This window comes from Artemia sp. Qi Xiang Cuo, chromosome 18 (genome assembly GCF_049724085.1).
Source record: "Artemia sp. Qi Xiang Cuo chromosome 18, ASM4972408v1, whole genome shotgun sequence".
Classification (NCBI taxonomy): domain Eukaryota; kingdom Metazoa; phylum Arthropoda; class Branchiopoda; order Anostraca; family Artemiidae; genus Artemia; species Artemia sp. Qi Xiang Cuo.
The window spans coordinates 45,123,741-45,149,483 of record NC_142811.1 but is presented as its reverse complement, the minus strand read 5'-3'; positions in this window follow the sequence as shown (position 1 = coordinate 45,149,483).

Here is a 25,743-nt window from a genome sequence, read left to right as displayed (position 1 = left end):
CTTCTCAAATAATAAACCCCAGGAGTCAAACATACACACTAACCTAAAAAACCTAGGTCTGAAAATCCCCAAACAGCCAATAAATATTCTAATTCATGATTTCAGCCAAGTCAAACCACGAAATACTAAACTTAAATTCTCAAATAATAAACCCCAGGAACCTAACACCCACGAAAATCTAAAAACCTAGGTCTGAAAACCCAAACAGCTAATTAACTATTCTAATTCATGATTTCAGGCACGTAAAACCATGAAATACTAAAGTTTACTTCTCAAATAAAAAACTCCAGGAAACAAACACCCACGAAAATCTAAAAAACCTAGGTCTGAAAACCCTAAACAGCTAATTAGCTATTCTAATTCATGATTTCAGGCACGTAAAACCACAAAATACTAAAGTGAACTTCTCAAATAATAAACCCCAGGAGTCAAACACACACGAAAATCTAAAAAACCTAGTTCTGAAAACCCTAAACAGCTAATTAACTATTCTAATTCATTATTTCAGGCACGTAAAACCACAAAATACTAAAGTTAACTTCTCAAATAATAAACCCCAGGAGTCAAACACACACGAAAACCTAAAAAACCTAGGTCTGAAAATCCCCAAACAGCCAATTAAATATTCTAATTCATGATTTCAGGCAAGTCAAACCACGAAATACTAAAGTTAACTTCTCAAATAATAAATCCCAGGAACCTAACACCCACGAAAATCTATAAAACTACGTCTGAAAACCCAAACAGCTAATTAACTATTCTAATTCATGATTTCAGGCACGTAAAACCACAAAATAATAAAGTTAACTTCTCAAATAATAAACTCTAGGAAACAAACACACACGAAAACCTAAAAAACCTAGGTCTGTAAATCCCCAAACAGTCAATTAAATATTCTAATTCATGATTTCGGGCATGTCAAACCATTAAATACTAAAATCAACTTATTAAATCATAAACCCCAGGAACCTAACACTCAAGAAAATCTAAAAAACTATGTCTGAAAACCCAAACAGCTAATTAACTATTCTAATTCATGATTTCAGGCACGTCAAACCACCAAATAATAAAGTTAAATGCTCAAATAATAAATCTCAGGAACCTAACATCCATTAAAATCTAAAAAAAACTATGTCTGAAAACCCAAACAGTTAATTAACTATTCTAATTCAGGATTTCAGGCACGTAAAATCACGAAATACTTAACTTAACTTCTCAAATAATAAACCCCAGGAACCTAACACCCACGAAAATCTAAAAAACTAGGTCTGAAAACCCAAACAGCTAATTAACTATTCTAATTCATGATTTCAGGCACGTCAAACCATGAAATACTAAAGTTAACTTGTCAAATAATAAACTCCAGGAAACAAACACCAACGAAAATCTAAAAAACCTATGTCTGAAAACCCTAAACAGCTAATTAAATATTCTAATTCATGATTTCAGGCTCGTAAAACCACAAAATACTAAAGTTAACTTCTCAAATAATAAACCCCAGGAGTCAAACACACACGAAAACCTAAAAAACCTTGGTCTGAAAATCCCCAAACAGCCAATTAAATATTCTAATTCATTATTTCATGCAAGTCAAACTATGAAATACTAAAGTTAACTTCTCAAATAATAAATCCCAGGAACCTAACACCCACGAAAATCTAAAAAAATTGGTCTGAAAACCCAAACAGCTAATTACCTATTCTAATTCATGATTTCAGGCACGTCAAATCACGAAATACTAAAGATAACTTCTCAAATAATAAACCCCGGGAACCAAACACCCACGAAAATCTAAAAAACGTAGGTCTGAAAACCCAACTTGGACTTGCAAACACCAACCCGGACGTGCAAACAAAAGGAATCAGACATGTAAACAGAGAAAGACAGGCACTTTAGACATTCAAACCAACCAAGACAAATTCTTCGACTTGCAAACATCAGCCCAGGCCTTCCCCTTGAGGTAGATCACGTTTATTTTCGATTCTGAGTATTTTTGGTTTTCCCTCCAAAATTAAACCCTCCCCCCCTCCCCTGCCCTCAGAATTGGGGGAACGACGGGCCTCTGAGCCTTCCCCTTGAGGAAGATCCCGTTTATTTTCTATTCTGAGTATTTTTGGTTTTCCCTCCAAAATTGACCCCTCCCCTCCCCAGCCCTCAGAAATGGGGGAACGAAGGACCTCTGAGCTTTGCCCATGAGACAGATCCTGTTTATTTTTGATTATGAGTATTTTTGGTTTTCCCTCTGAAATTGAACTCCCCTCTCCCTCCCCTGCCCTCAGAAATGTGGGAACGAAGGGCCTCTGAGTCTTCCCCTTGAGGCAGATCTCATTTATTTTCGATTCTGAGTATTTTTGGTTTTCCATCAAAACTTGACACCCCCCCCATCCCCTGCCCTCATAAATGGGGAACGAGTGGCCTCTTAGCTTTCCCCTTGAGGCAGATAACGCTTTATTTTTAATTCTGATCATTTTTGATTTTCCCTCCAAAACTGACCCCCCCCCTCCCCAGCCCTCACAAATGGGGTAACGAAGGGCCTCTGAGCCTTTCCATTAAGGCAAATCCCATTTATTTTCGATTCTGAGCATTTTTGGTTTTTCCCTTCAAAATTGACCCCCCCCCTCCCCTGCCCTCAGAAATGGGGGATCGAAGGGGCGCTGAGCCTTGCCCTTGATGCAGCGCCCCGTTTTTTTAGATTCTGATAATTGTTGGATTGCCCGCCAACATTAACCCCCCCCTCCCCTGCCCTCACAACTTGTGGGCCGAAGGGCCTATGAGCCTTCCCCTTGGGGCAGCTACCCTTTATTTTAGATTCTGATTATTTTTTATTTTACCACAAAAATTTACCCCCCCCCCCTGCCCTCAGAAATGGGGGTACGAAGGGCCGCTGACCCGTCGCCTTGGCGTAGATCCCTTTGATTTTAGATTCTGAGTATTTTTTGTTTTCCCTCCAATATTGACCCTTAACGTTAAAAAATATCCAATCACTAATTATCCCTTTTATGCAAATGTCTATCAATGAATTCCGATTGTAAAAGCGTGTTTAATCATGTTACCTAACCCACAGTATAGCAATTTGATATGCGTAGCCTACTGCCAGGAACCAGTGGAGGGATCCTTGCTCGCAATTGCTAATCACCTTAACCCTTTTATCCATCGTCAAGTACATGCTCCAAAAATATTTTATTCAGAGATTTCACGTTAAAAAATTATCCAATCACTAATTACCCCTTTTTTGCAAATGTCTATCGCTCTGAATCTCTTTGAAAAGGTGTAGAGCTTCTATAGAATAATGTAGAAATTGCTATGGCTGTACGCAAATAGCATGGTCCTATGGCCGTACGCAAATAGCATGGTCCTATACCTGTTAGCAAATAACATGGGAATTGCTATACCTGTGAGCAAAGTATAAGGTAACATTCTACTTATGTGCAATAATACTTTGATTTTTGTGATCTACTTCGTCCCTTTAATCCTCCTTTTAAGAAATACGAAAGTAGCCTACCAGAGGCGGCCTTTAGGCATGGCAGCGTTGATTTGTGGAAAACGTGCTTCACATGTTTTGACTTGTGGCGCCAACATCTAGTAGCTTCAGATTTGTAGTCGTCTGGCTTGGAAATCCTTATAAATCAATTTGGTGGAAATCAATCACCATTTTGAAAGTATCTGCTTAGTTTATTTTGATTTAATCACAGTTATACTGTGATCTTTAATATAGCTTTAAACTTTACTCTTATGAGTGCTCAATTAATTTTAAAGCACTGGAATATACATGATTTATCTCCTCTAATTCTTTCTGAGCAAAATGGAGTTGAGGTCTAACCAGAGACAAACAAGACAGCCTATTCGTTTTTTACAGCTTTTTGTATTTCTCATAGTGAGATTCTGCCTGCCCCCTGTTGATGTCCTATGAATCTTTTACACGGATACAAAATGATAAAATCTTGAATCATTTGATTTAGAATCAGCTTCTGAAAAGGAGCTAATGATTCAGTGTTATGCCCCTGTCAAGAGTCAATGTACCGCATAGGCGTATCGGCCCAAAATCTTAAATGTCTTAAATAAATCTCACGGTGTACTGGATTATGCGCACCAGCTTTGCGTGGAAAATAAATAAGAGATTCTTCTGAGTTTAATATTTCGATAAATTCCTGTCGGGTATTTTGGGGTTTTATACTCTCCCAATATTTGACGTCCGAATTGGAAAAAAAGTAAAAAAATATACCGGGTCACAGGATACTGAATGACAAAGAAGGAAGGCGTTAACCTTCAATCATAAGATACTGAAGTTCATGTACCATCGGCTCAAAAACAATGAAAAAAAAGGTTTTCAAAGTTTTTTTTTTTTTTCAAAAAATAGTACTAGGGCTTGTAGTAGGGCAGAATTAAGCCTTTAGCAGACTATAGGTTTCTAAGTAATTTGAGATAATTCTTTGATAGTAAATTCTTTTATACTTTATTTGACTAGACCAATTGACTTCTCCACGGTTGTCTACAGTGCGGAAAAATGGATATAATATATATGATTTTTATATGAAACTTAATTTTGAAAATTTAACTAATTCAGACAATTTTAAACAAACAGTTCATGATAACGAGCTGTAAGTAAGGAGCGACGCTGAAAAAATTTCCTGATTTTTGAAACAGGGGGGAAACACACCCTAAATTCAAGGAATGTTAATAAAAACACGCTATCATGTTCAGCATAGGCTACCAAAGAACCCTGCTGTAGAATTCCCAAGCTTCTATGCACAAAAATGCGGAATTTTGCTATTTTTGCGAGAAGACAGATCACGGATGCATGCTGATCGTCTTGAAATAATGGTCCTAGAAGATCGGGAGAGGGCATTCTAACAGTTCTAGTACCCTTTTTAAGTTACCAAAATGATAGGAAGAAAACTGGGCCCCCTTTCTCGCCCATTTTACCCCAAAATTATCTGATCAAAATTTTGAGATAGCTATTTTGTTCAGTTAAGTTGAAAAATCAAATAATTATGTCCTTAGGTGCATGATGACCCCCCACAGTCCGCGGGTAGAGGCCTGTAAGTTATGAAATTTGCCTATTGTCTACGTTTAGTATTTGTTATTGGGCAGTATACAGTCATTTTTCGGTGGGGGGTGCTCGGGGTGGTTTTCTATAGGAAGGATCTTTCTTAGGGAGGTACATTCCCGGGAGGTAAATTTTCCAGGCAGAATGTTACACTTGTGGGATTCGACAGAATTACTATATGAAATTTTATTTAATTGTTTCACATTCACTTTGCCAAATGTTACATGTGGAGATGTTCCGAGAGATTTATCCGGGGTCTATTTTCCGTGTAATTTAATTTCTGGGAAATAATTGACACGGAAGGGGGCATTTCTGTTGTGATCACGAAACCGATTAGAGATTTAAGTCTCATTCGAATGAAGAAATGCTAAGGAGAATTTTTCAGACTGAATCCATCCGCAAGCAATTTTACGGGGAGGAAGGCTTATCAGCAAGGAAGGAACGATCTGGAGGGAATTTGACGGTGGGAGGGGTTGTTCTTTACTTTGGATGAATTTTCCACGGAGTGGTTTTTCATGAGGGGAGGCTATATTTTATGAGGGTGAGCCAAATTTACCAGCATTACTTGAAAAAGATCATAAATTAAATAAATAAAAAACTTTTTATAACTGAAAATAAGGAGCTGCATTAAAACTCAAAACGAACAGAAATTATTCCATGCATGAAGGGTTGCCCCCTCCTCAATACCTTGCTCTTTACGCAAAAATTTGACTGTTTGTCCCAATTTTTTTTAAGAGTGGCTACTTAAACAGCGTTAAAAAAAACTGCAGAGCGGCTACATTAGAATAAGAAGCTTTTTTAAAAGTGCTATCAGCTTTAGCGTAAAGAGCAAGGTATTGAGGAGGGGGCAACCCTCCATATGATGAATAAAGCTGCCAAAAATAATATGCAAATTTCGTTTTAATTTTTTATATACGGTGAGCCAATTTCGAACCTAAATTAGTTGAAAAACGTTCTGAAATTAAATATAGGAAACACAAGTTTTTTTTAAAACTGAAAGTAAGGAGCGACGCTAAAACCTAAAACAAACAAAAATTATGCTATATTTGAAAGGGGATGTCCCCTCCTCAACACCTCGCTCTTTACGCAAAAACTTTGATTCTCTCAAAACTCTACTCTTTAAAGTAATAAAACTTTAGCGTAAAGAAAGGGGCATTGATGGGGGGAGGGGTAACCCCTTCCATATACAGAATAATTTATGTTCGTTTTAAGTTTCAATGTCGCTCCTGATTTTCAGTTTAAAAAAAAACTTGTTTTGCTTCTTTAGTTTTAGTTAATAGAAACCACCACTTTCGGTAAGTTTAGAGACTGAATCTTTTCACGGATGATTATTAACCACCACAAATAGTAGCCCACTCAGGCCTAATAGAGGTAAAAACCAAAACAATGCGGCAAGAGCGGGTCCAAGATTTTTGTTCGGGGGGGGGGGTACTAATTTTCGACTCGGTTTTTGACTAATTTTACTAATTTTTACTAAGGTTTTACTAATTTTCAACTAATTTTCGACTCGGTCAAAAAGGGTAACCCCCTTTATTTTTGGTGGGGGGGGGGGTTCAGATAGGGTAACCTTCCCCCCTGGATACGGCCTTCCAATGCAGATACAGAGTTTGGCGGTTCCTTCGACACACAGAGCTTATTTCAGAAGTTTCGTAATCGCACGTTGACATTACAAACAATATCTTAGAATAATCTTAACGCGTCTACAGACGTAATACAGGAGCATGCAGATTTATTATCCTTAAGATATGGTTGCATATGTTGCTTCGCAACTGTAAACCATGCGTAACAGTTGTTGCAACACTCCACGGGGCCTTGGCACTGGAAATCTGGCTTTCTATGTTGTTATACATGGTTTATCACGGATTGCACATTGCCAAAGATAGTCCTTTTCAGTCAACTGTATAGGGCTAAACCGGAAAGCAGGTCGTCCTCGGTTGTGGTGGGAAGATTTCGTAAGGAAAGATTCAAGGGAAATGAAAACATCATGGGAGGGTGTAAAGAGGGAGTCTTTGAACAGATTGGGACGGAGGAGGAGCTTACGTAGCTGTGTTGGCCTCAGATGACTTGGCTAGTTGTTAGTAGTAGAAGTAGGGTACATAGTTAAGGGTTTTGCTCATTTATTACTGAATTAATTAAAAACACTTTTTCCACAAAACAAGTTTTTCAAAGAAAAATAAAGGGCTCCATTAAGCCAAAAACTTAAAAATTAATAAAAAAAAATAAAATAAATGACCGTGGATTGTCAGTTTAATTGTTATATACTGATATTTATTTCTTAGAGTTTTGATAATTTCTTATTTATGAAAACAAGAAAAGGGAAAACATTTCAAATGTATTTTGTTTTCAGTAAAGCTCAAATTGTGATCTGGTTTTGAGAAGGTAAGGGGGTTATCTGTCCTACTCAGGTTAATTTTCGCTATTTTTGACGTTGATTCAGCAATTTATTGTAATTTTTGTTCGGTTTGAGTTTCATTTATTTACTGATTTGTGGTAGTTTTACGATTGGAAGACTATTTGGCTTTATTTTTGCTCATTCTTGGCTTAATGGAGCTCTTTCCTTTTCTTTGAAAAACTTTTTTTTTGTGGAAAAAGATTTTTAAATTAATTTCTGATGGTTTTTTATTGGCATGGTCTTTTTCATGGAATAAATGATATTTTATAAATTTTCAAATTTTTTTTCTATAGGAATCCATAGTATGGGCGGCTATTTGCATGTTGGAGAAATTTTTTCAATAATTTTTAATCCTGACACAAACATTATTTTTTAGTTTAAGTTTATAGCTTCTGAAGTTGACCTGAGAGACAAAACTTAATGCCATTCCCAAAAGATCCTATCTATGCTTTTTTACAACCTGGATAAACTTGCACTCGTTTTATTTATTCAATTTGTAAGAGCAGAAGTAATAATATTAGTATCCCCAAAAGTTTCAACTTAATACCCCCAGTCGTTGTTGATATATTGCTGAGGTGTCTTATTGGCAAACATAAATACAAAAACTTTTCATTTATTTTAAATCAAAATTTAGTTTTAAAGTATAATGGGCCAATTGACTAATTGTGGGGGGTTGACATGCCTAATATCCCCAAAGACATAGTTGATGGACTGTCTTACTATGCTGAACAAAATGGCTGTCTCAAAATTTTGACTGGATGCGTTTGGAAAATGAATGGACTTGAGAGAAGAGCTGTTTTGCCCTCTAATCTTTTGTTACTCTTAAAAAGGGCATCAGAACTTTTAATTTGGAATTGAATTAGCTTCTTCAAAAGTTACACTGATATTTCTAGCTATTATAGAGTGGTGCTGCCTTTGATATTGCTTATATGCCCTTTAGAAAACCTGCATACACGCAGTTGTTCCTTTAATTGAAACTCCTAAACGTTCCCTAAAAGTTTAATCTTAATACCTTTAGCGTTACTAGTTACATTGACTGTAGTGGTAGTATCAAAAGTATGAATATAGTGCCTTCTGGCTAATTCAAAATCCCCCACAACTTACCCTTAAAGGTTTAAATTAATAATATAGATTATTCTGCAGATATTGCTTTGTCACCTTCTTGAAAATCCACATACTCATGGTTTGTTTTGATTTAGTTGAAACTTTGCCTAAATATTCCTTAAAAGCTTCACCTTAATACCCATAACTTATGCAGTTGCAACAGTTGTAGCAGCACTAGTCGGAGTATGCACATAGCACCTTCGGATTCCTTAACAACCCCTTCAACATACCCTGAAAGTTTCAGCTTACTAAATATCATCAACCATTCCTGAAGCATTTCTTATGCGTCCGCTTGACAACCAGTGTGGACATAGTGTGTTTCGATTTAGTTCCATACAATTCTTATATATCACAAATGTTTTGCCTTAATATTCTTAATTTTAATAGGAGTAGTAGCAGTAGCTGTAGTATTATTTGTAGTAGCCTAAGCTTTAGTGGCAGTAGTAGTAATATAAGTAGTAATAATCAAACAGTCCCTGGTAACGAATTGTAAGTAAGGAGCGACCCGGCTCAATAGTAACCAAAACTCTAATAAACGGAATTTTGATACCAGAAGATACATCAAAAGAATTGGATTTTTATGCCAATTTCAAATATAGAAATTCCATCACGTTTAATTTTACCCATCAAAAGTTACGAGCCTTAAACTAATTGCCTTGTTTCCAAAAACTGGGGGAAACTAGAAACACCCCCTAAAAGTGATTAAATGTTAACAAAAATCAAACCATCAGATTCAGCGTAACAGAAAACCGTACTGTAACCGTAACCGTACCGTAACCGTAACCGTAACCGTACTGTAACCGTACATCAACACTTGCCATTCTGTTGGAGTATCAAATCTACCAGCGAATTATCAGAACAAAGAGAAATGTAATCCTGGAATTGTATCAAAGCAAGATGATGGAAAACTAAAGGTTAAATTGATTATTGAATCAACTTGTAATTGTACTTGTTGCGGGATCAGACGTGAACGCCTCACCCATCATCTAGAAATCTACGTATTGTTGACTCCCATTTGTCGCGGTCTAGTGCCAACTCTTCAGGAACCCGGAGCGAGCAGCTCTTCCACTTTCTGCCAAACTTTCGAAATCTGCCAATTAGGCCGAGGTCACTTTTGGCAGTTGCCCACCAATGATTCATTTGACCACCAGGTCGCCTGCACCAATCTGGCAACGGGTTAGCTAGAAGTACTTGCCTTATGATACAATCATTGGGTCTTCTAAGGACATGACTAAGCCAACGCAGTCTTTTCTGTTTGAAAATTGCGGGGATGGATTCGATGTTACAGCTGCGGAGGCACACATCAACATTTGAGATTCTGTTGGAGTATCAAATCCTCAGGAATTTTTTAGACAGCAGTGGTCAAAGACTTCCAAATCATAGAGATAAAGCGCTTCACTGGCCAAGTTTCAACTGCACACAAAAAAACAGGTCTAACAGCCTTTTTATAGACAGAAATTTTTGTCTTCATGCTGATCTCCCACCGCTGTTACAAATGGCGGCGGAGTTTCAGAAGATGGCTTGGTCTCTGCTGATTTTGTTCTTTACGTCAAAGTCAAAGCCTCCACGAGGGTCTATTATTTAACCAAGGTAGGTGAAGCTATCGACTTTTTCCAGTTCTTGTCAGTAAGTCACAAGTTGATAATCTGACTCTATATTTAGTCCATTACTTTAGATTTTGCCTTGTTGATTTTCATACCCAGTAGCTGAGAGAAATGTGCTATTTCATTTAACATTGCTTGGACTGTTTCTGGATCAGCAGCAAGAGCTTTGATATCATCAGTGTAGTCCAGGTCAGACACGTTAATGCCCAATCCCATAACAACACCGCCAAAACCCGAGAGTGCTCTTTCTAGAATTCAGTCTATATAGTAGTTAAGCAAATCCGTTGATTTTGAATTGAATTTATCAAGGTGCACTCCATAACTGCAAGTCCACTCTTGTTTTCGCTAGAGTCGAAAAAAAAATTGAGACTAATTAATTGTTCCACCTGCCCAACGAGCTGAAGAACAATAAGTTCATCGTAAATAAGGCTAAAAACACTTAGTGCAATAGCCCTACTAGCGATATTCTAGATACTGAGCAAAATCCGTTGATATTGAATTGAATTTATCAAGGTGCACTTCATAACTGCAAGTCCACTCTTGTTTTCGCTAGAGTCAAAAAAAAAATTGAGACTAATTAATTGTTCCACCTGCCCAACGAGCTGAAGAACAATAAGTTCATCGTAAATAAGGCAAGAAACCCTTAGATAGAAAACCTCTGGATAGAAAATATATTGTACCGACTGCGACAGATTTTGCATCCTCTACACTATACGATTGGGGCTCTGGCAAGGATTTAAGAAAAAGTGCTTCGGAAAATCTTAGGTACAGCGCGCAAACCCTTGGCGAGAGATTAAAACTAAATGGAAAAGGTTTTAAAAGGTCGAGAAACAGTGCATCACTCATCAGTCTCTACTCAGGACAGAAACGAAAGACATCACCCCTGTCAAAGAAAAGAAGCAAAAAGCCGACATGCACTGTAAACAGAAGAAGAAGCCCCAGGAAGAGGCTTCTTCTTGAGAGGCTCCATTTTAAATTTGATGATTCTTTTTTTTAATAAAAAAGAGTAGGCTTTTGTATTATGAATATGAAAGAAAAAAATAACCCAAAGACCCAACGAAGATGCCTAACTCCGCTAATCCCTTTAAAAAAATAAAAAAAATATGGAGTTATGAATGAATAATATAATGTTTTTGCTTTGTGCTGCAGATAAGAAGAACAAGCTTTTTTATTGTGACAAATTCAATTCAATTCAAACTTTTTATATCCTCCGAATTCGAAGAGTGAAATTTAAAAATAACCGCTAATCAACAGGCCATAAAATTCTGAAATGGTTTAAACCATATTTAAACCATTATTTTTATGCGTAGACAATGCTTACGTACTACCTAAGGATCGTAAGTAGCGAATTTAGAAAAAGCATGTCCAATTACTGGATACCGGATAGAACAAGAGGCCACTAAAATTTACATTCGGGAGGAAAAATTCGAAAGAAAAGCATGCTAAAACTGGTGGATGAAAAGGACGGGTTGACAATATATGCTCCAATTTAAATAACATACTCAAATTATTTACCTCCCGATAGTAAAACAATTGCACCATTTTCACCCCTCTACCTTGAAATTTACACTTATTTTGACTATTGATAATTGGCTCTTTATTTGGCCAAACTTTTAGGGTTTCTTCTTCGTTTGTTTAATACAGTCAACAACAAAAGAAGAGCAAATATACTTTGCAACCAAATGGTTAAAACAGATTTGTAAGCTAAGGCCAAAACAAACAAAACACAATATTCATTAGGCGAAACGAGGGGAAACGAAAATGCCAAACTAACTTCCGTCGTATTTTCATGAAGTCAATTACAAAATAAAAGCTAAAATATTTTAAATAGATTATAAGACAACTAGAATAAAAAAAAATAGAATTAAATATGAATCGAATAAAAAAAAAACTAGAATTAAAACAAGCAGGATAACAAAGTGTAAAGGCATTAGGAGCTCACCCTTAGGTGAAGCCTACCCCTTCCCCAGAAGACAATTATTCATTTACAAAAGCGCAAATATGGTAGAAGGACTCGGCGCTTTGTTGGTTGTAATAAATAATATTATGTCTAACTAATAGATTCTCAAAGAGTGGACATGGGGCTGTTTTAAAATAGGTTTCTGTACAAATGTTACAACTTCTGTCATTTTTTTATGACCAATTTAAGTGAGAAACTTGGCGAATATCTTAAAAAAATAATTAAGAGCCATTCTCCATGAAATAATCATGGCTCGTAACTCCCGCCCCAGCCCTAGTGGAAACAACTTTTGAGTATGCCCATTAAAAGGATTATAGCGGGGTCAGCATAATGTCAAAATTGTGATGGTATATCCTCTCCTCCAAAGGGTTTAGCTCGAAATATATAAAAACAAGATGCGTAAAAGAGTATTTCAGTTTCTAGACAAAAGGGCTCACCTTTGAATGTTTTATTTTAGTACATCGATCTTGGTCTATAGAAAATACCACATAGCAACGGGATTAAAAGGTATGCCTGTGGAAACTTCATTTTTTCGAGGATGTCGAAGCAGAGAGTTTTAATTCAAAATTTACGGTAACTCCTAGTCGTTTATCTATTTTTTTTATTTATTATATATCTAAGCATCTCGTGCAATACTGGATTATCTTTAATAAAATATAATGAAACCATACCTAAATTATTTAAAATGGCTTCAGATTCCAACCTTACACTTCTTAAGATAGACAAAGTCTTGGAAGGCCCGACTCTTATTTCAATGGTAATATGTTTCCACCTAAGTATGTCCGTCGAATAGAATGATTACTTCAAAACTGTTTGACAACGATAACTAACAGTCGTCTAAGTTCTAACAGTTCTAATAGCTGATCAAATTTGTAAAATAGTTGAAAAGCCAATTAGGTAAATAAAATTGAGCGGCAGCAGTGATTTTCAATTTAGGGTTCAGCTTATCTGAAATTTTTTGATGTAGCCATTCTGTAAACAATTCATAGACCTGGCGAATATCTTTGATACCTTGCTACTCCTCATTTTTAATAAGATATTTAGCTCTTTCTTCGATGAACAGGGTGGAGGTCCTTATTCCTTAATCGTTCCTAACTTTAAGCAGCTTGTGATATGTGGCGGTTAAAGTTAACCACGTAATGGAAACCCTGATGAATAGTTATGTCAACTAAAATAAGACTACATGTCTTACTATACCAATAAATACTACTACTACTACTATCAACAACTCACCGCAGCATCAAGCCGCCTGAGGCCAACACAGCTACGCGCGCTTCTCTTCCCTCCAAATCTATTCAAATCCTCCCTTTTTACACTCTCACAGAGAGCTACCAAATCTTTTAAATATTTCTTTACGATGTCCTCCCACCCCAGACGGGGAAGACCTGCTTTCTGTTTAGCCCTAGATGGTTCGCCGAAAAGAACAATCTTCGGCAATCTGTCATCCTTCATCGACACAACGTGCCCTAGCCACCTCAACCTTTCTTTCATTATAGCCCTAGAAAGCGGTATTGAACCACATTTTTGTATAGCCTATTGTTTGACATACGGTCAGTCAGCCGGGTACCCAGAACAATCCTTAAGCAATTTCTCTGGAAAACGTCTAGCAAATCTTCATCCGCTTTTTGGAACGTCCATCCTTCAGAGCCATATTTGACCACTGTCATGACTCTAGCTTCTAATATTCTAAACTTGGTTTGTAGACTTATGTTCCTAATCTTGCAAACTTTTTTTTAACTGTGAATATACACCCTGAGCCTTGGCTATTCTATTTTTAATATCTTCACTGCTGCCACCATATTTACTAATAATACTACCAAGGTAATTGAACCTGTCCACCTGATCAATCTTCTCATTACCCAACGTCACCTTTTCATCTTCACTTATTCCTAGCCTTAGTGACTTAGTTCTTCCTAACGTTAATTTTCAAACCAATTCTAGCACCCTGAACTCACAAAACCTCTAAAAAATCATTCATTTTGCTCACACTTTCATCTAGGATGCTTAAATTATCAGCATAATCCAAGTCCAGGAGACTTTTTCTCTCCCCATTTGAATCCGTGGTCTTCCATTGCTTTTCCTGTGCTCCTTAAAACAAAGTCCATCAAAATAATCAAACAGTTCGTGGTAACGAACTGTAAGTTCTGAGCGACCCGGCTAAATGGTAACCGAAACTCTAGAAAACGGAATGTTGATACAAATAGATATATCGAGAGAATCAGATTTTAATGCTGATTTCAAATATATAATTTTCAACAAGTTTTGTGCAACCCATCAAAAGTTACGCGCATGAGAAAATTTGGCTGATTTTATAAAAAAAAGGGGTAAAGACCCCCCTAAAAATTAAAAAACCTTCATGAAAATCACACCATCATATTCAGCGTATCCGAGAACCCTACTGCAGAGGTTTCAAACTCCTATCTACAAAAATGTGGAATTTTACATTTTTTGCCAGAAGAAAGATCACGGATGCGTGTTTATTTTTTTTTTTTTTTTTCCAGGGGTGATCGTATCGACCCAGTGGTCATAGAATATCGTGGGAGGGCTCATTCGAACGGAAATTAAAAGTTCTAGTTCCCTTTTTAGGTGAACAACAAAAAGGAGGGCAACTAGGCCCACTCCCACGCTTATTTTTTTCCCAAAATCAGCTGATAAAAATTTTGAGATAACCATTTTGTTCAGCATGGTCGAAAATATGATAAATATGTCTTTTAGGATGACTTAATCCCCCGAAGTTCCCAGAGGGAGGGCTAAAGTTATGAACTTTACCCAATGTTAACATATAGTATTGGTTATTGGGAAGTATACAGAAGTTTTCAGGAGGTTTTTTTTCTGGTAGTTGGAGGGAAGGGTGGGTCGGTGGTTATGTTGGAGGATCTGTTCATGAAGGAAGTTTTCATGGGGGATGGGAAATCGCCATTATGGGGGCGCCGGACTTGCCAGCATTTTTTATTGGTTATTGGAAAGTATACAACCATTTTCAGGAAGGATTTTTTTCTGGAGGGGGGGGGGCTAGAGGACGGGGTTACTCTGGAGAATATGACCGTGGAGGATATTTCTTTGGGGCAAGGGACATTTCTATGAAGGGGGTGCCGGATTTCCAAGCATTATTTAAAAAACGATCAGAAATTAAATAAAAAAAAACAAGTTTTTTCAACTGAAATGTCAGAAGGAATATTAGAACTTAAAACGGACAGAAATTATAACATATGTGAGGGGGTTCTCCCCCAAGTCAATAACTAGCTCGTTAAGCAACAGTTTTTTTTTTATTGCTTTCAAAAGAGCTATCTATTCTCATTAAACGGTCTTTGTGATTCAGGGGTTTGTGAATCAACATTTTTTTAACTTTTAACGTAAAAAGCGTGGTATTGACTAAGGGGAGAACCCACTCATATAAGTAATAACATATACGTAATAAAAAAAAACAATAAAAAAACAAGCGATACGGCTCAATAGTAATCGAAACTTTGAAAAACGGAATTTTGACGTCAATAAATGTATCAAAAGAATGTGTTTATCATGCTGATTCTAAATATATAAATTTTAATAAGTTTAGTATTGCTCATCAAAGGCTACGAGCCTGAGAAAATTTACTCGATTTTTTAAAGAGGGGGAAACATCCCCTACAAGTGAAAGAATTTTAATGAAAATCACACCGTCAGATTCAGCGTATCAGAAAACCCTATTACATAGGTTTCAAGCTCATATCTGCAAAAATCTGCAACTTTGTATTTTTTGCCAGAAGAAAAATATACTAATATATAAGTTATTTACTTAATTTAATTTGTAAAGAAATCAATTCAGAAAAAGAAAAGTAAAATTTTTATGCAAATAAAAGCTGCATTAACTAAAAAACGATCAGAAATTAAATAAAAAAAAACAACTTTTTTAAACTGAAAGTAGGGAGCGACATTAAAACTTAAAACGAACAGAAATTATTCTGTATATGAAAGGGGCTGTCCCCTCCTCAACGCCTCGCTCTTTACGCTAAAGTTTGACTCTGTCTCACGACTTTATTTTTTAAAACAATAAAAAACTTTAGCGTAAAAAGCGAGGCGTTGAGGAGGGGACAGCCCTTTCATATACGGAATAATTACATTTCAACTGAAATGTAAGAAGTAATATTAGAACTTAAAACGAACAGAAATTATAACGTATGTGAGGGGGTTCTCCCCAAAGTCAATACCTCGCTCTTTACGCTACAGTTTTTTTAAGTGCTATCAAAAGAGCTATCTATTCCAATTAAACGGCCTTTGTGATTCAGGGGTTTGGGGCTGTCCCCTCCTCACCGCCTCGCTCTTTACGATAAATTTTTAATCTCTCTCAAAAATTTATTTTTAAAAACAAAAAAAAACTTAAGCTTAAAGCGCGACGCGTTGCGGAGGGGACAACCCCTTTCATATACGGAATAATTACATTTCAACTGAAATGTAAGAAGGAATATTAAAACTTAAAACGAACAGAAATTATAACGTATGTGAGGGGGTTCTCCCCCAAGTCAATACCTCGCTCTTTACGCTACAGTTTTTTTTTAGTGCTTTCAAAAGAGCTATCTCTTCTAATTAAACGGCCTTTGTGATTCAGGGGTTTGTGAATCAAAATTTGTTTTAACTTTTAATATAAAGACAGTGGTATTGAATACGGATATAACATCCTCATATACGTAATAACATATAAGTAATAAAAAAAAAAAAATAAAAAAACAAGCGATACAGTTAAATAGTAATCGAAACTTTTAAAAACGGAATTTTGATGTCAATAAATGTATCAAAAGAATTTATTTATAATTTTGATTCTAAATATATGAATTTTAGTATGTTTAGTATTACTCATCAAAGCCTACGAGCCTGAGAAAAATTGCTCGATTTTTTAACGAGGGGGGAAACATCCCCTGAAAGTGAAATAATTTTAATGAAACCCATGCCATCAAATTCAGCACCTTAGCAAACCATATTCAATAGGATTCATGATCATATCTGCAAAAATCTGCAACTTTGTATTTTTTGCCAGAAGAAAAATATACGACTATAGAAGTTAGTCACGTAAGTTACTTTGTAAAGACATCCATTTAGCAAAAGAAAAGTAAAATTTTTATGCAAATAAAAGCTGCATTAACTAAAAAATGATCAGAAATTAAATAAAAAAAACAAGTTTTTTAAACTGAAAGTAAGGAGCGACATTAAAACTTAAAACGAACAGAAATTATTCCGTATATGAAAGGGACTGTCCCCTCCTCAACGCCTCGCTCTTTACGCTAAAGTTTGACTCTTTCTCAAAACTTTATTTTTAAAAAAATAAAAAACTTTAGCATAAAGAGCTAGGCGTTAAGCAGGGGACAGCCCCCTTCATATACGGAATAATTTCTGTTCGTTTTAAGTTTTAACTTCGTTCCTTACTTTCAGTTTAAAAAACTTGTTTTTTTTATTTAATCCATATAAAGGGGGATAGAACACAACCCTGCTTAACTCCTGATTTAATACATAACCAGCTGCTAACCTCCATACAAGGCCATACAGGGATAAAACCTTTACTAAAGCTCTTCTATCAACAGACTCGAACGCCTGCTCATAATCTATAAAACTGAGGACCAAATGTGTTTTAAAACTCAGGCACTTCTCAATTATTAGCCTAAGAGTGAAAATTTGGTCGACACATCCTCTTCCTTTTCTAAAACCGCACTGTTCTTCTCTTAAAACTTTGTCTATGGCATCTCTCAGTCTAAAAAGTGTCATATTACTAATTAATTTACAACCTAAAGGGACCAGACTAATGCCTCGATAATTATCACACTCACTTTTATCACCTTTCTTATAAAATGGCTTAATTAAGGTTTTCCTAAAATCGTTGGGTATTTCCTCTTTTTCAAAAATCATATTCATTATCTTCAGTAACATATTTCTAACCCCAGAGCCACCATATTTAAGAAACTCATTTACCACCCTATCAGCACCTGGAGCCTTATTATTCTTTAATCCTTTTAGTACTGTTGCTAATTTCTCCTCACAAAACAAATCTTCTTTCACATCCAAGGTATCACAAACTTTTTCATATTCCTCTATATTTTTTCCTGCAACTCTATCTCGGTTAAGCAAATTCTCAAAATGTTCGGCCCATCTCGCTTTAGTTTTTTCCCTATCGCTAATTGTGACCACATTCCTATCTTTAACTGGGACAAGTCCGGATTGACTACTCTCTCTCAATTTGTTAACGTGCCAGTACAATATTTTACTATTATGCCGTCTAGCTGCATCTTCCAGATCCTCGGTAATTTTATCCATGGCTTCCACTTCACACCTCCTTAGTTCACATTTTAATACTTTCTCCACTTTCTTTACATTTCTTTTGTTTTCATACGATCTACCACTCAGATAATTCTTGTACAAGTCCTTTCTCCTTTCTACTAAACATAAAGCTTTTTCACTAATATTCTTAGCTGCAGTTCTAGCTTCCTTCGCTAATACACCTTCAGCAATTTCACAAATTATTTTTCTAAAATTATTCCAACCATCTTCCACATTATCAAATTTTAAACTCTTAAGTTTAGTATTCAACTGTTCCTGGAAAGTTACTCTCAAATTCTCATCCTGGAGTCTACCAACATAATAACTTCCTGGGAGGTAGTTACCCTTCCGATATTTCAGCTTTAAATTAACCCTTGGAACTACTAGATGGTGATCTTTACTTTTAACATCAATAACATCACTCCTATATACCCTAGTATGTTGGATTGATCCTGCCAGTCTTCGGTTTACTATAATATAATCAATAAGGTTTGCTGTCTTACCATCACGTGACTACCATGTTAACCTATGAGCCATTTTATGACCAAACACCGAATTGGTTTTATCTAGATTGCTATACCAACGAAATTGGCGACATCTGTATCCAATACTGTTTTCTTTTCCTACACCAAATTTACCTAGGCTAGAGTATCATCCATCCCCATTTCTAACAAGAAGGACGTTCAAATCTCCCAGTAATAACATCATATTTCTACCTGGGACCCTGTCTATTTGATCCTGTAACTGTAAGTAAAATTCCCCTGAGTCACTAGTATCTCCGTCAGTCGGTTCTACAGGGGCGTATACTACTATAACTGATACCCTAAACTTTTTAGTCATAAAATGAGCAATTAGTATTCTATTATTAATACCTTCCCGGCCTAAACAGGACTTAGCAGCTTCCTTATTCATCATGTTATATGTCTTCCTTATATCAATATATAATCGTTGTATATTTAGTCTATTTTGTATTTCAGTCCTATTGCTTATATTATATTAGCTCTGATATAATCCTAGATTATATAGAATTACACACTATAAAATTGCAATCGGTTTCAATTTTGCTGTTTGGATTTGTTTTAAGTTCTGATAAATGACAGTGAGATTAAGTAAAAACGATCCAGCGTTGTCATCATTTGATTTCTGGAGTCCAAATTCTGGAGTCCCGGGGCATAATTTCGTCAAAATTCCGGGAGGCAAAGTTGTTGCCAATTTTCCCAAGTTAAGTGAAAATGATCAAGTGAAAAATGAGCCGGGTAGTGCCATAAGGCAAATGTATACTATAAGAAAACTTATCTGTTTCTGTTGATGCTTGAATTATGTAAGCCCATCTTAATTTTGGAAAGATTTTTGAAGCCACTAAATTTCAGCTGGAGGAAGCCGTCCCTGCTCCTTAGCATACCACTTCCCTGCTGAAGTAAGGAGCATCGTTGGAGAGGGGCAAGGGGGGCATTTGCCCCTCTAATAATGTGGAGAAAAGTTATTCTATAGCCCATGCTCCTTGAACATCCAGATATGGACCCCTATTATATATCCTATTATATATTTTAATATCTTGGATATGAGTTATGAATAATATCGTAACAGCTATTATGATATTGGTTCTACCTGACAATACACATAATTCTGTTTCGACGATAGGAATTCGCTTATAGTAATAATTTTTTTTTTTTTTTTTTTTTTTTTTTTTTTTTTTTGAGATTATTTAATATAATTAATTAATTTAGTGTATTTATTCTAATTTTTTCTATAGTCTCCATTTTATCTATATTTTCTTTTCTTCTCCTTCATATGTGAGTAGGCTTAAGTGATCATTTTAAATTTTTTTTTTTTTTTTTTTTTTTTTATCTCTGAGTATGTAATTCATATGTCTTCCCTATTTTTACAGGCCAATGAGCCTTTGAGGGATTAATAACATTTAATATTGTATGTGGATTTAATGAAGAATAAAACTTATCTTATCTTATCTATTGCCCCGCCCCACAATAAAAATACTGTAGATTCGACCCTGGCTGAAGTCATCCTGGAGATGATAACGATTTCTTAGAATACCTATGTAAATAAAAACACGAATAATTATTGCCAGCAATACACTAGTTGTTTAGTCGTAGGCCTACATATACTGGAATTTGTATTCATTTTAAAGACAATATTGGCTGGCCAAGAAAATTATATTTCTACTCCAAACAGAAGAAGCCGAATATTAATCAAAATGTAAGAAAAAGAATTCATTGGGTCGGGTGAAATCCGGCTGTTGAACCAAAATTTGAGTTCTATTATCATCTAGCTTTAATTCACTCTGATTTGGACGGTCAGATGTCTTCCATTTGATAAACTTGACTTCATGGAATCTCAAGTATCTGTCAGGATCTTTGTATGTAAGTACTTGTAATTGTTGAGGCTATATTTATGGGTAGAATTAAGTACTTTTACTTAACAAGTGCTTGAGAATTTTTGTTTTGATCATCTCTGTAAAATTCGTAAGCACTTTTTAATCTTTTTGAAACTACTATGGAACTCGGAATTGAAATTTTTTCAATGGACTTTATTCAAAAGACACTACAAATGCTGTAAGCTATAAACAATGTACATACTCAAAAACTTAAAAACAAGTTACCTATCATAATAAAAAGCTTTGTTATTCAAAGCTAAGTTTCAGTGATTAGCATTTTAACTGCTCTTGTTGGTGCCAGAACAAAATGGTACAGGGTCATCTGTGGACTTTTTTCCCACTAAATTGGATTAATTATTTCTAAGTATATTATTTTGAATACATTGGCAAAATTTGATTAAAATATGGTTTTATAACTAATCTCTAGTCTAAACAATAAAAAGAAGTTAGGAAAAGACAAATATTAGCCAATAAAGGCTAACCGAAACCTCATTTTGGCTAGCCCTGCAAAATTTTGTATTTTGTATATAGGGGCCTGAAACCTCATCAATAGAGTATCTGAAATGCTGAAATTGCTGGTTCAGTTTTCATAAAGATGACTTGCCATTTAGGGGGGGGGGGTCCTTTTTTTTAATCGTGCGAATTTTCCCACGCTCGTAAGTAGCTTTAAACGTGTTATAATCTAGAATCGCCATAAAAGCCTATTCTCTTGAATTTATATTTTTTTTTTACCAAAAATCCCTTTTTAGAATTTCAGATACTACTACCGTTCGGGTTACTCTTTAGTTATAGTTCAGTACTACGAACTGTTTGATTGTGAACCAATAAAGGACAGCATGAGTTCAGAGAGGAAAGGAGGGATAATTGTTATTTGTCGGCTAGGTTGGTATTTACACGGATGCTTTTCTTAAGTGAAAGCACTCTGGAGGAGAAAGGAAAAGTTTCAAAAGAAAAGAGTTGATTCGCGTGAAAAACAAAAGGAATTATTGGAATTTTTTTATCAAGAGACACCAAATATTGATCTTTTAAGCTGCTGGTGCTTTCACGCACTCAGCAACCTACTTGATAATCCGGGGTTTGGGCTCATTCGGCCAATTATATACAAGTCTGTCCATTTATAGTAAAACAGTTCTTAAAGCACCAGAAGAAAATAACATATACGTAAGAAAAGCACAAACTTTTGTAGTATTTTTTGCTTACTACTAACAGTCTTTTCGATGGCTGTTGGATGGTGATTAAGGGTTCATTCAAAATGTAGTGTTTTTTCCTAAAATGCTTTTATAAGTGTATTATAACTGAACCAGGACTAAGGGTCATATCACGAAAAAAATTAACCTGTTGGGGCTATCGCTGGTTGAGTGGCCTAAATAACTGGTAAAATCCACTCTAGTGGGGTCTTGTCAAAGAAATTTCTTGATGTGAATATAAAATGGATTTGTGTCTTAGGCATCGTGCTTTGAAACCAGTAGTACGCATGTATAAGGTACATAACCTACGCCTGAGGCATGAATATACAGTGCAGTTTGTACATAACCTACGCCTGAGGCATGAATATACAGTGCAGTTTGAAACCTACGCCTGAGGCGTGAATACACAGTGCAGTCTAAACGGTTCATTGACTTGCCAAGGACAGTGAGCTATTACTATGAATGATACATGAGTTACCGGACGGGTTTCCAAGGCAACACCCATTTTGTAGAATCAATCAGAGAGAACGGAAGATACTCCATATACGATAAATTGATTAGTAATTGGATTCGAATAAAAGGAGTGATTTTCATTGTAGTTCATTTGTTAACTCAGGCAATTTGTTACAATTTTTGGAACAACATCAATCTATGAAAATGATTAACGATGATAAAATGACAATGTGAGTTGACCTAGCTTTACCTCTCCGATGTGTTCTGTATAATACACAAGTACCGGTTGAACTGTGTTGTCAATATAAAATATGGTCTAACATTACAGTATACTAAAAAGTTGATACTAAGAGAGATGTAGATGGAAAGAAAAGAATTTTAATAATAAAATTCAGAACAACTCTTAGAAATCCTTGCAAATCAAGTAGTGACGTGTATGTGAGTATGAACCGTCAAGGATCATAAGGACCAACAACCCTAACCACCAGAGACCTCAACCCCCAAATATCCCCTATCCCCAAACTCCAAGGGGTCCCCCTCCCCTTCAACTTTTTGCCCTCCACCATTTTTTGAAGTTTTTTTTAACTTTTTTTATCATTTTTTTAACAGGATATACTTTTTCAACTTTTTTATATCTCTTAGAATGACATGTAATATACTTAAAACATAAAAAAAGTCACATTTAATATTTTTCCAATTCAAAATGAAAATGATATAGAAATGTTAGTCGTGACTTTTACTATTAGAAAAATATTGTAACTATTAAAAATATTGTATTGAATACAAAATAAAAATTTAATTCAGGAAATTACGAAAAAATTGTAAACAAACTCTTTCTTGAATTTGTTTCCTGGATATACAATACGATAATTTCATTCAAGAAATTTTGAAAAAAAATTGTAGACAAACTCTTTCTTGATTTCTCCTCAAAGATACACAATACAGACATTTCATTTCAACAAATTATTAAAAAAATCGTAAGTTAGTAACAAACTCTTTCTTGATTTCTTCTCAAGGATATACATTACGGAAATTTCATTCAAGAAATTATGAAAAAATTGTAAGTAAGTAACAAAATCTTTCTTGAATTTGCTTTATTGATACACAATACAGAAACTTCGTGGAAGAAATTATGAAAACATTGTAAGTAAGTAACAAACTCATCCTTGAATTATTGAATACACATTACAGACATTTAGTTCAAGAATTTATGATAAAAATTGAAGTAAATAACAAACTCTTTCTTGAATTCACCTCGTGGATACACAATACAGACATCTCATTCAAGAAATTATGAAAAAATTGTAAATAAGTAACAAATTCTTTCTTGAAGTTGCCTCCTGGATACACAATACACATTTTCAAACATGAAATCATGAAAAAATTGTAAGTAAGTAACAAACTACATACACTCATAGTAAGAGAGATATGCAAAAAGTTGGGTTAATTTAGGTTCACATAGAGTGGTGGGTGCCACTCTATGTGAATCTAAATTAACCCAACTTTTTGCATATCTCTAAAATCTAAATTGTGTATCCAGGAGGCGAATTCAAGAAAGAATTTGTTACTTACTTACAATTTTTTCATAATTTCTTGAATAAAATGTCTGTATTGTGTATCCACGAGGTGAATTTTTGAAAGAAATTACCGTATTGTATGTCCAGGAAACGAATTAAAGAATGAATTTGTTTACAATTTGCTCATAATTTCTTGAATTAAATTCTGTATTGTGTATTCAAACGTTGAATTCAGAAAAGAATTTGTTACTTACTTAGAATTTTGTCATTATTTCTTGAACTAAATTTCTGTATTGTGTATCCAGGAGGAGAATTCAAGAAAGAATTTGTTACTTACTTACAATTTTTCATAGTTTCTTGAATGAAATTACTGCATTGTGTATCCAAGAGGTGAATTCAAGAAAGATTTTGTTACTTACTTACATTTTCTCATAATTTCTTGAATGAAATTTCTCTATTGTGTATCCAATAGATGAAATCAATAAAAAGTTTGTTGCTTAATTGCGATTTTGTTTTTATAACTTTTTGAATGAAATGTATGTATTGTGTATCCAAGAGGTGAAATCAATAAAGAGTTTATTACTTACTTACAATTCTTTTTTTATAATTTCTTGAATGTAATGTCTGTATTGTGTATTGTCCAGGAGGAGAATTCAAAAACGAGTTTGTTACTTACTTACAATTTTTTTTCATAAGTGCTTGAGTGAAATTTTCATGTTGTGTATCCAAGAGTTGAATTCAAGAAATAGTTTGTTTACAATTTTTTTCCATAATTTCCAGAATTAAGTTTCTGTATCGTGCATTTAAACGGCGAATTCAAGAAAGAGTTTGTTACTTACTTAGAATTTTGTCATAATTTCCTGAATGAAATTTCCATATGTGTATCCAAGAGGTGAATTCAAGAAAGAGTTTGTTTACAACTTTTTTTTATAATTTCCTGAATTATATTTCTGTATTGTGCACTCAAACGGCAAATTCAACAAAGAGTTTGTTACTTACTTAGAATTTTGTCATAATGTCTTGAATGAAATGTCTGTATTGTGTATCCAGGAGATAAATTCAAGAAAGAATTTGTTACTTACTTACAAATTTTCCATAATTTCTTGAATGAAATTTCTGCATTGCGTATCCAAGAGGTGACTTCAAGAAAGAGTTTGGTACTTACTTGCAATTTCTCGTAATTTCTTGAATGAGATTTCCCTATTGTATATCCAAGAGGTGAAAACAATAAAGAGTATATTACTTACTTGCGATTTTTTCATAATGTCTTGAATGAAATATCTGTATTGTGTATCCAAGAGGTGAAATCAATAAAAGAGTTTGTTACTTACTTACAATTTTTTTTACCATTTCTTGAATGAAATGCCTGTATTGTGAAACCTGGAGGAGAAGTCAAGAAAGAGCTTGTTGCTTACTTACATTTTTTTTCATAATTTCTTGAGTAAAATTTCCATATAGTGTACTCAAGAGGTGAATTCAAGAACGAGTTTGTTTACAATTTTTTTCGTAATTTCCTGAATTAAATTTCTGTATTGTGCATTCAAATGGTGAATTCAAGAAATAGTTTGTTTCTTACTTATTAATTTTGTAATAATTTCTTGAATGAAATGTCTGTATTGTGTATCCAGGAGGTGAATTCAAGAAAGAATTTTTTACATACTTAGAATTTTTTTTTATAATTTCTTGAATGAAATTTTCGTATTGTGTATCCAAGAGGTGAATTCAAGAAAGAGTTTGTTTATAATTTTTTTGTTTAATTTTTTGAATTAAATTTCTGTATTGTGTATCCAATAGGTGAAAATAATA